Source organism: Eurytemora carolleeae, unplaced genomic scaffold (assembly GCF_000591075.1).
Source record: "Eurytemora carolleeae unplaced genomic scaffold, Eaff_2.0 scaffold666, whole genome shotgun sequence".
NCBI lineage: Eukaryota > Metazoa > Arthropoda > Copepoda > Calanoida > Temoridae > Eurytemora > Eurytemora carolleeae.
In genome coordinates, this window is record NW_019396603.1 from 61,953 (window position 1) to 73,897 (window position 11,945).

Below are 11,945 nucleotides of genomic sequence, written 5' to 3' on the forward strand. Positions count from 1 at the left end.
TGCACCCTCTAGTAGGCACCATCTATAGATGCAAAAAGTTTAATGTACTTTAATCTATATATATAAATTAGTAATCCCTGTTTGTTTGTTTATATGTCCGATCATAACTCAGAAACCCCTTAACCGATTTGCCTCAAATTTTGATTGGGTAACCTTGAAGAACCACAAAAATGTTCTCAGCTTGATAAAAATAGTTTGATAAGCATCCATAAAAATGATAAAAACTAACGATGTAGTGCGCACTTGCCCATTTTACGGAATACGGATATCAAATGGAATTTTTCTCAGGTCGTCTTCCATTTCCATATTTTTCCTGCAACCATTGTCTGTTCAAACTTTAATTGTGTGCAGATTAGTGAATTAAAATCTCAAAAGTAAAACTTCTTTTTAACACTTTTAACTTGTCCAAACTTGCTGATATTTACATTTTAAGAATATTGGAATTTTATACGGTCACTAAGCTCGACAGTATTCTTCTTCATTTTAAGCCGCTCCCCCTAATGTTGAAATACATTTTTATAGTACCCTCCTGGTTCGGGGGGGGGGGGTGTAAACCCCATAACCTCCTTTATACGGCTCGGCTTTCTGGGTTTCATTTATGTAGATTTAATGCGGAGTAGAGAGCTAGCTACTGCATTATTGTTAATGATATAAATAATTTGTATTAGAAGGATAAAAAGGTCATTAATAAGATTATCCAAGATGTTTTCTAAGATGTTTGTAGAGAACCCAGGTTTTATAGCCATTAAATCCGGAGAAACCAGTGGTGGGATAAAATCAGAGACTGGACCCGGAGTAATTTCAACAATGATCCTTCTCTTTCCCAGTTCCTAGACCGGAACCAGGTTTTTAGCTCCAACTTTTCAATTCTTTTCATCTTACTGTCTTAAGCGCTTGCCGGAGAACAGAAATTAAATTAAATAAGCTTAGATCAAATATTTGGTGACAAGCTTTAATATTTACTGTGAAAAGAATTAACAAAAAGAGATTTGCTAACTTAACCTCTAAATTGCCACACCTTTGCATGATTCTTTCCTCTCCTTTAGAATAATAATAAACCAGGTTTATGTGTAATATGTATATTATTGTATATTCTAATGGTTTTCTTATGATTAATAGGCCCCAGACCGTATAATATAAATGTATATATGTAAGTAATGGAAAGTATGAAAACCTGTTTCTGTGGGAGTGAGTACAAAAAAGGCGCGTTCAGCCTAGGGGGGTGCGAAATTTTTTTTTGTGCACCCCAATAACGGTTGATGTGCACCCTCCTAAACACCAGTATTAAGAAAAAAATTAAATTTAAAATCTAATTTTAATTTGAGAAATAATCATAAAATGGACAAATTGTGACATTTTCGATTGATAATGGAGAATTAAAAAATCTGAATATACATGTAAATTTACTGTTATAAATTAGAGCCTGCCTCTGGCTCTAGGGGGGGTGCATGTCTGGGGGGCACAGGGGTACTGCCCCCCCCCCAACTACGCGCATGTTACAAAACACCCAATAACCAAAACGCCCAATGTTACAAAACGCACAAAACAAAACGCCCAATTACAAAACGTCCAAATTTTAATGTGAAAAGAAGAAACAAGAAAAGTTGCAACTTTTCTGTTGAAATTCTGGACGAAAGCACGGCAGACAAAAGTTTTGTACGTTTTAGCATTTTTATTTTTAACTTTTTTTCTAGATGAGATTTCAACAAAAAAAATCGGATTTTAATAGGCCTTTTATTCATCTTAAGTGGCAGTCGATTATATCAATACAATGAAGACGACTTTCGACATAATTTTTAATTTTATCGAGCTGAGCTATTTTTTATTCAGTTGTACAATTGCCAGAAAATTGTTGAAATGTGTGTATTATATCAGGGATTTGAATTTGAAGTGCTAGGAGTAGTTCGTACTATTTTATTTTATGAAAATTATAAAAAATAAATTATTAAAACATAAAAATTCAGGGTTAGGTTAGGTTAAGACAGTTTCCAGGCTGAGTGCTGTGGCTAAGACAGGCTTTGTGACAGAGCCCTGCAACTAGGAGTTCAAATACATTTCATTTGAACTTATATTTCAACGAGAATACTTTGCACCATTATAACGCCTTCAGTTCTCAAGTTATATCTAAGAGTTATGAAAATAACTTCATTTTGATTTGTGAATTTTAAAAATATTTTTTCTTGTCTACAGCTGAAAACTGGAGAAATGGACAGTTGGCATGGCAAACTTTTAGGAAAAATATTACAACAATGAAACTGTCTTCACCAACCCTAACCCTGAAATTATACACACATTTGAAATCCTTTCTGCAGCACTGAGCCCAGAAAATATCTTAACCTAACCTAACCCTGAAATTTTAAACACATTTTAACTCCCCAATTTAAAAAAAAAAAATTCAGCGTTTTTTTAAATTAGGGCGTTTTTTTTATTTTAAGCCTTTTGTTGCATAACATTGGGCGTTTTGTTACATTGGGCTTTTTTGATATTGGGCGTTTTTTTCCCACTCCATTTCTGTGTGAAGTATTTGAAACAGAAAAACCATTAAAAGGACTTATAAGTCTTTGCCACGAACTCTGATTTTCTAATCCCTAAAACTTTGCAACTTGCATATGCTCTCTCTCTTTCTTGTAATTCAACGCGGCATGCGCATAACTCCTTAGGGCCTCTGCCTCAGGGTAATTGTGAACGAAAAACCCCGAAATCTTTAAAAGACAACATCTAGTGTTCTATCTGTAATGTTATTAATCTATGTACATAACATTCTATCTTGTTATTATAATCCAGTTTACATAGTACTCATAACACAAACAGACAACTAAAAACAGGAAAAAAGAAAGGGTGGCAGGCTTTAAAAATAAGGAGAATTAAAATATACAGAAAAAAATTTTAAGAATTTAAAATAAACTTGTACTTAAGAATTTATAATATACACTGGTATTTCTAAAATAATATAAAAATTATATACAGCTTCATGTGTAAATCGAATTATTTGTTTGTTTTTTTGATATTTTTTATTCGATGGAAATTGTGCATTGTTCAATGTACATTGTATAAATAAATATGTATATTGAATATGAGCCCCTGAACCTATTTTCTCCGTCTGACAAACATCAATAAACCAAATTGAATCAGATACACTTCACATAAATAGGGAAAGAGTTAGTCAGCGTAAATCTCCCCTCAGTCCCAATATAGATAAAACATGCTGAGCTGGAAACAATTAAAGTTTTTTATGGTAAAGGGTTACCAACAAAGGATGGAACTTCAGAGACGACTGCATGTATAGACTTTATTTACTATTCAGCCATTTTCATTACTTTCTTGGTTTTAACTATCTTGCAACTAAATATTTGTGTCTTACTTTACCTATAACAAATGCCTTAGACCAATAGTTCTTTAAGTATGTATCAATCCAGATACAACTCTATCTGTATTCTTAAGTATGTATCAATCCAGATACAACTCTATCTGTATTTTTAAGTATGTATCAATCCAGATACAACTCTCTCTGTATTCTAAAGTATGTATCAATCCAGATACAACTCTCTCAAACTCTATACTCTCTACTGAGAGCTGATACGTCTGACCGTAATAAAACAGAGTTCATATTCAACTAACTAAATTTATGTATAATTGTATAAGCTATAGATAAAGATTTAACTGACCGCTAATACAGTCAGGTGAATATAACATAATATATATACAGGTAGGTTCATGTTTCAAAGATATGGGGGTTACTATTATATACATTACATTTCCTGCACTAATAAAATATGTGTGAGAAAGGTCATAATCTAATGAAGCGTATTTTAGTAAACACTTCAGAGAATATGAAAATTAAGATTCTGGAATATTTTTGATCTGGACCTAATAGAAACAGAAATTATTGCCTATAGCTAACAATTAACCGGCAGTTTAATAGAATAACTTTAACAAGATTTTTTTAGAATAAGTTTAAGTCTGATTAGCATTGAATAAAAACTGATTGATCAAATGAATGCAGAATGATTTAGATGGGTCTTATGAAATGATTTGGACTGTTAGTGTTAACGTCTTAAATAATTGACTCGCAGTTATATTTACATTTTGGTTCGTGTTTTGTTGTTTTTTTCTTTGTTTTTGTTTCAGATTCTCGGCATGTATTCTTTTTATATTATTTCCAATTCCTTCCTGATGTTTAATATCCCGACAAACAAATATTGGATCTCATAATATCAAAACAGTTGCTAATAAAATAAAGATAAACGTTTCCTTGTATATTGACTTTCAAAGGGATTCTGGATGCTTCACTACACTTTCATAGGAATTCTGGGTGCTTCACTACACTTTCAAAGGAATTCTGGATGCTTCACTACACTTTCATAGGAATTCTGGGTGCTTCACTACACTTTCAAAGGAATTCTGGGTGCTTCACTACACTTTCATAGGAATTCTGGGTGCTTCACCACTCTTTCATAGGAATTCTGGGTGCTTCACTACACTTTCATAGGAATTCTGGATGCTTCACTACACTTTCATAGGAATTCTGGGTGCTTCACTACACTTTCTCAAGGAATTCTGGTTGCTTCACTACACTTTAATGAAAATCTGGGTGCTTCACTACACTTTCAGAAGGAATTCCCAGTGCTTTCATAGAAATTCTGGGTGCTCCAGTACACTTTCATAGGAATTCTGGGTGCTTCACCACCCTCTCATATGAATTCTGGGTGCTTCACTACACTTTCATAGGAATTCTGGGTGCTTCACTACATTTTCATGGGAATTGATCGAAAATCAGCGTTTTACACCCAATCAATTCATTAGAATTTAAGGCACAAATCATAACAATTTTCCCATGCAAATTATAGTCCAGCGTTCAAACTATAACCTTTCTTCAGTGGCAATTCTTCTAATCCTCGGCATTGTATCGAAACTCAGTTTATTTAGTTTATCGGGACTAACTGTAATTCAAGTTTGAAAACTGAAAGAAAGAGAAACCTCGGAACAAAACTGTGACAGGCTTGGTAACTTGGACAAAGAAATTTATATCGTTTTCACAAATGATAAACTATAGTTTTCAGCCTCAACATTTATTAGAAACTAAAGGAAATATGGTGTAAGTAACCCCCCCCCCCCATATTTTATTTCGTTTTATTCATTTCATTCGATTTACCTAAAGAACGCAACTGAAGAAATAAATATTTAAAGCTAGTTTAAAAGTTTGAATTCCCATACGAGGACTGGAAGGCCAGCCGCAACAATTCTCCGTCCGAGCCACTTACAAATGCAAATCTTTGCAATATATTTCTTAGGACTGAATACTTTTTAACCGAGACTTATTAGCTAAATATCAGGATATTAAATAGCTAACAAAATATTTGTCTTAACTTTTGATTGGTTTAGTGGCTAATTTGAATTTTGTGACCATAAATCGCCAATTTTGAAGTGATTTCTGTAAAACTTTTAAGGTTTTCAATAAACTTCAAAATGATTTGGTAACAAAACACATTTTTGTTCGAAAAAGTTTATTTTCATTTGAAATTTTGTTCGAAAAAATATAATATCTTCATATTCATAAAATCTTATATTCATACCTTAGTAACCTGATGTCGCCAGACTTATTAACTTTAACTATAATCGGGGCATTAAATTACATTAAATTTCATTAAATTACATTAAATTAAATTACATTAAATTACATTAAATTTATCAATAGATATGTAAATTATCAACATTATTAATGACGTACTCGTTTTTAAAGATTTCTTCAAGCAGCTTAATCGGATTGGATTCAAAATTTAACCTAATGACACTCTGAATGGCAGCACTTCAGATTTCCTATTTTATTAAATTAATCAATTGAATTTTACGCGAAATTTTTTCTTAAAACACGTCTGTTTGCGACTTAATGGTTTAAGATTTTAATAAACTGACTTTCTATGATTGGTGCGCTAGTATATTTTGCAAATATTTTTTGTCACGTGATTCATCAATTCAAATTTTTCTTGGAACTCGTTTTTTTATCTTGATTTTTGATTTTATAAACTTTGACCAAACATTTGTGAATACCAATACAGACACTTTGATCTACAATACAAACACTTTGATCTACAATACAAACACTTTGATAAATATGATCTCCGACCAACTCACTGGTCTAGTGATCAAAGAGTATTTACTTAGAAAGATGTTGGATTATGATCATTTATTATTTTATTAAGCTTTTGTTTTACAAAATGGTTAAAAGCGACCAATTTATGATTGAATTTATGAATCAAAAACAGCATTGTCAAATTCATGAAATAGGCCTAAGCGCCCATCAGAGTCTCAGTATATATATACAGATACTGATTTTTTATGATAAGTCTTTACAACCTGATGGTGTAGATCTTCGAAATTTCGAAATTTCCAACCATCTAGATGAATTTAAAGTTTTGTGTCATCAGGTTGCAAAGATTTGTGAATTAAAAATTTGTATTTTGTCGTAAAAAATGTGCTTTGATATCAATTTAAATGAGAGTATGTGGAAAATCTGTGCACGGGTTTTACAGAAAAATAAAACAAGCTAGCGCGGCGATCATAGTATAATAAGTCAAATTTAGAGATGAATATAAAAAATGAGTTTTATTACCAAATTTTCTCAGAGTATATGGAAAACTTTAAAAGATATCAGCTTTTTATTGAAATCTGTGTGCGGGTTTTACAGAAATCACTTAAATACTGGTGAGTTATGGCTACAAAAGCCAAAATAACTACTAAACAAATCATTTCTCAAGCAGGAAATTTTGAACTAATGTTGTTTATACATTAAGAAGTAATATATATATATGTATCTTTTATCCTTTGATAAATAGTTTTTTTCGGTTAATATTCACCCCTCAATACCCCCCCCCTAGGACTTTTATGTTTCACAAAAAATAAAGCCTTATAAATTTCCTATAAATTGGCGTTAAAATTAAGTAAATATCTGAATAAACAAAAAACGCTATATGACTGCATGAGTGCATCTTGTATGTACATATTTGAATAATTGGCGGGTAATTTTAAACTACGTCAACGGACAACGATTTTCCTAATACTAAGAGTTGGACAACTAAGAACTTTGACACTCACCATTTTCCTTTTCTTAGTTGAAAACTCCATAACTCCATTATGTTTTACATATACACCACACCATATTCAGAAGATAATTTAATAAACTCTAAAAGAAATGTCATCCTCATATTTCTGGGTTTGAATATACAGATAAAGATATAGATACTCACAGATTATAGAATGGGTCAGTTTTAACCAAATGTTTTTAATTTCAACTCCATGACAAACTTTTTAAAGGAACTTAGGTTTTGCCACAAACTCAAATTTTCTCATCCCTGGATCTTTGCAACCTGATGGTGTAAACCTTTGAAATTTAAAACTTAGACTTTAACAGAATTCATGGTTTGAATTATCTAAGGTCCACAACATCTGGTTTTAAAGATATAGGGATTGAAAAATTATGGGTTGTGGCAAAAACTTATTTCTTTTTTCATATTTTGAAGGAATCTGAATCCGTTTAATTGACCTTTTCAAGTCGGAGGCCTTAGATAATCCTAACTATGAGTTCTTTTAGATCAAATAATGATAGCTTGAAATATCAAAGGTTTACACCATCAGGTTGCAAAGATGTAGGGAATAGAAAATCAGAATTTGTGAGAAAAGAAAATCAGTTCCTTTGCCGAAAGATAAAGATTTTTAGTTCTCTGCGCTGTCAATTCTGAATGTATATTTTCTGCATATATATAGTTCTGGAATCAGCTTTTCAACCCGGTTTCTTTTATAATTAATAATCTTTGCCTAACTAGTTTGAAATAATTAGACAACATTTTTCCTCTTCGCATTTTTTTAAAACTAGATAAAGTTCTTCATGTAAAATAACAAAGGTACAACAAAGCATGGGTTAAAAGATTAAAGGGACTATAAAGGAAACAGGATAAAAATCTCCATTTTCTCTAACAATTTTCTCTAATAACAAACAGAAGACATGTTATCTGTGCGTTTAAGTCGGATGTAAAAACTATGAGGGAAAATTACATATTATCTATCATTAATCGATTACCTGTTCTGTAGTCTATCAATATTCGATTACCCACTGTCTAGTCTAGACTGTAAAACCATTTCAACTATGAATATGTCTAAATCAACTTTGATAGGTATATCACATATTATCTAATCATCTACCTAAAACCTAGTCTATTTTAGGACCGGTCTCTACAACTGTTTCAACTCTGTTTAATTAGACTCAAACTATGATCGATAGTCGAATAGTAGTTTATCATCCCGCGGTATAGTCTATTTAAGTCTTTAACTCTGAAACTAAAGTATCATGCAACTCTATAAAAAAATTGTTCAAACAAATCCGCATTTTTCAAGTATAATAATTATGTTATAATCTCGAAAATTTACAATGTATTCGTTTAAAGTAATAACATAATATCAATGTATTAATGTTCTAATATAATCTATAGGAAATATAAATATTTAGATTAAAAAAATATCTAAGGATGTTAATAAATACCAAGGTTTGTTACTGTCGATGAGCTCCAATGTACGGAAAATGTCGTCTCCTAAGATATATAGATAAAAACCTCAGATGACGTCACTCTAGCTTCTATAATCAGTGACGTCATATTAGGTTTTTATCTGTCTATCTTAGGAGACACCATTTTCCATACATTGTAACGTATTGAGAGTAACCAATCTGTTATACAACCTTGAAAAACCAATTCACACTTTTTCTTTCCGATCATCGTGAAATTAATATCACAATGTCTCCAGGATGTTAGGACTACGAGGTAAAACAAATTAAATTTAATAAATTAAAGTTCTTGTATTAGAATATACTAACTTGAAAAAACTTCTAACTAAAGAAGAGATATAACTATTTTCGTCCTTTACACTATATTCAGAACATTAAATTTTAAATACACCTCTTCATTAAAATAAAAAACTTTTCTTTAAGATTTCTCAGGTTCAAATTATTTGATTTCTCGGAAACTTAATAATTAGAATTAAAAGACTAAAATGAATTTGAATTCAACAAGTCGTTAAAATAAAAAATTGAATATTGAATGTTTATAGAAAAACCAAAAGCTCCATTCAAATCGAATATTCAAAAATTGAGAACATTTTTATGCGCTTCTAGAGTTTCCATTTTAAAAGTGTAAAATGGATAAAAGTATTGAATCTTTGCCACAAACTCAAACACGTGTTTTTATGTGTTGATTTCTCTTTCCTCCCAGTTTTCTGGTTAGCGTAGATGTTTGACTCTGTTTACTTCTAGTTTTCTCGCTAGAGTAGATGTTTGACTCTGTTTCCTCCCAGTTTTCTGGTTAGAGTTGATGTTTTACTCTGTTTACTTCTAGTTTTCTCGCTAGAGTGGACGTTTGACTCTGCTTATTCCTAGTTTTCTGGTTAGAGCTGATGTTTGACTCTGTTTCCTTCTAGTGTTCTGGCTAGAGTAGATTTTGACTCTGTTTCCTTCTATTTTTCTGGTTATAGTTGATAGTTGATTCTGTTTCCTTCTAGTTTTCTGTTTATGGTTGATGTTTGACTCTGTTTCCTTCTAGTTTTTTTGTTTAGAGTTGATGTTTGGCTCTTTTTCTTACTAGTTTTCTGTTTTTAGAGTTGACGTTTGACTCTGTTTCCTTATAGTTTTCTGGTTACAGTAGATGTTTGACTCTGTTTATTCCTAGTTTTCTGTTTAGAGTTGATGTTTGACTCTGTTTCCTACTAGTTTTCTAGTTATAGTTGATGTTTGACTCTGTTTCCTTCTAGTTTTCTAGTTATAGTTGATGTTTGACTCTGTTTCCTCCTAGTTTTATGTTTACAGTTGATGTTTGATATCTGTTTACTCCTAGTTTTCCGGTTAGAGTTGATGTTTGTTTCCTTATTTCTTGTTGTTTATGTTTCTTTTGTTTAAACACAAAACAAGAATAGAATCGAGTGTATAATGTATTTGAGGCTAAGTTCGCAAAATGTAATTAAATATGAAGTTTTGTTTATTTTTTGCCTCTGGTAAATTTATATTATTCTGGTGGAACCTTTTTTTCTTTTTTATAAAAAAGTACCAAATTAGATTTTTAAGAAGTTTAATACACAGGGTGTCCCACAGTGGCGTACATAGAGGGGGGGCAGTAGTCCTCTTGCCCCCACCCTGGGAGTTCCAGGGGGGGCCCTGGGTCAAAATTACGATTTTCGGGACTAATTAAAACATTTAAGAAGAATAAATCATTTTGAAAAATTGAATAAGGCTTATATTTTTGAGTATTATGTGTTTATTTTGGCGTTAAGAGAGATAATCTAATATGATAAGGGACGCTCTGTATTTCTCACATGTATATAATATTGATATAATTGAATATAGAACACATCAAATATTTATGATTAAATATTAATATGTAATGTAAACCAAACTTTATTAATTTTGTCATCACATAGTGGAGACCGGAGATATTCAGTCTTGTGATGATTTTGCAACTTTAAGTTTTCAAATAAACGTTCTTTGCCAAACAAAGTTTACAAATAAACGTCCCTTGCCACTTAAAGGTTCCAAAAAAATGTTCCAAAAAACGTTACCTATGCAAGCTTACTTAAAAACATTTTTTGCAACTTTCATTTTACAAATAAACGTTCTATACCACAAAAAGTTAAAAAAAAACGTTCCCTAAAACGTAGAGTAGTATACTAATCTACGTTTCCAAATAAACGTTCCTTACCACTCAAGGTTTCGCATTAAACTATAAAATAATGTCAAAATAACGTTTTCTAACACAAAATGTTTCTGTCACGAAATTGTTGTTAAAAAAATTTTCAACGGATCGTTTGTTGTAAAGTAAAAATTTTTCTAACAATTTTGCGTTATTATTTCATTTAGAACACGTATGAATAGATATAATACTAGAAATTCAAGGCGCTTCGCGCCCTTCTTTCTAGGCTTTTAGGGCGCTTCTCGCCCATCTTCTATTTAAATTGTGAACATGTTCTTTTTGTTTACATTTTAAAACAAAGAAGAAAAAATTTTTNTTTTGATGGAGACAAATATTTGAAATTTTGATTTTTCATAAACCTTCCCTGGGGTCCCTAGATGTCCCACAAAAAATTTGGGCCCGATCGGTTCAGCCGTTTTGACGTTTATTGGATACAAACAGACAGACACCCAGACAAACAAACAGACAAGCCAAATTTATATATAGATTTAATCATAATAAATGAAAGCTACAGATTCAAATTTTAAATTAAATCACGATAGGGTAAGGGTTGGGGGATGAATATTTTTCCGACGCACGTTGGATTAGGGACACGTATCACACTCCCTTATCTCAACTTCAAGGGAAAAATAATCCATAGACGAAAAAAAAGGTTAAATCTGATTAATGTATATAATTAAATAGTATCTAGTTAACTCACAACCTATCAGAGAAATTTTGAAATGTTTAAAATTATTCCGAAAAAGCTTTACAATTAAAAATTGCACTTTACAACTTTTTTTTCTTTATCTCTTTTTCTGCTTCAAACGATAAATGACGCATATTTAAAAATGTAGCTTACCTTACATTTTGGAAATGTTTTTTTCTAGCAGAAGATATAAAGGTAAATCAAACTATCCCATCTGCTGCTCCTGCTGCCGTTGTTTTCCTATAAGTATAAGTAGTGGATGCAGCTTTATATTCACTATCATAATAAAAATAATAATAACCCATAAAGTTTTCTACATTTACATATAATAAAAATAGTTTTGTTTCTTTTCCAAAATAAGTTTGGGAATTGAAAAAAAGGTTTAAAAGTTTCGCTTTTGAAAAATAAAACTTATTTGATTAACATTAAAGATACAAGCTTATCTTTGGGGAAAACATTATTCAAGTGAATCTTGCTAGTAAGGGCCTAGGGGGATACAGGCCGAAGCCTAGACATATAGAGGGATACAGGCC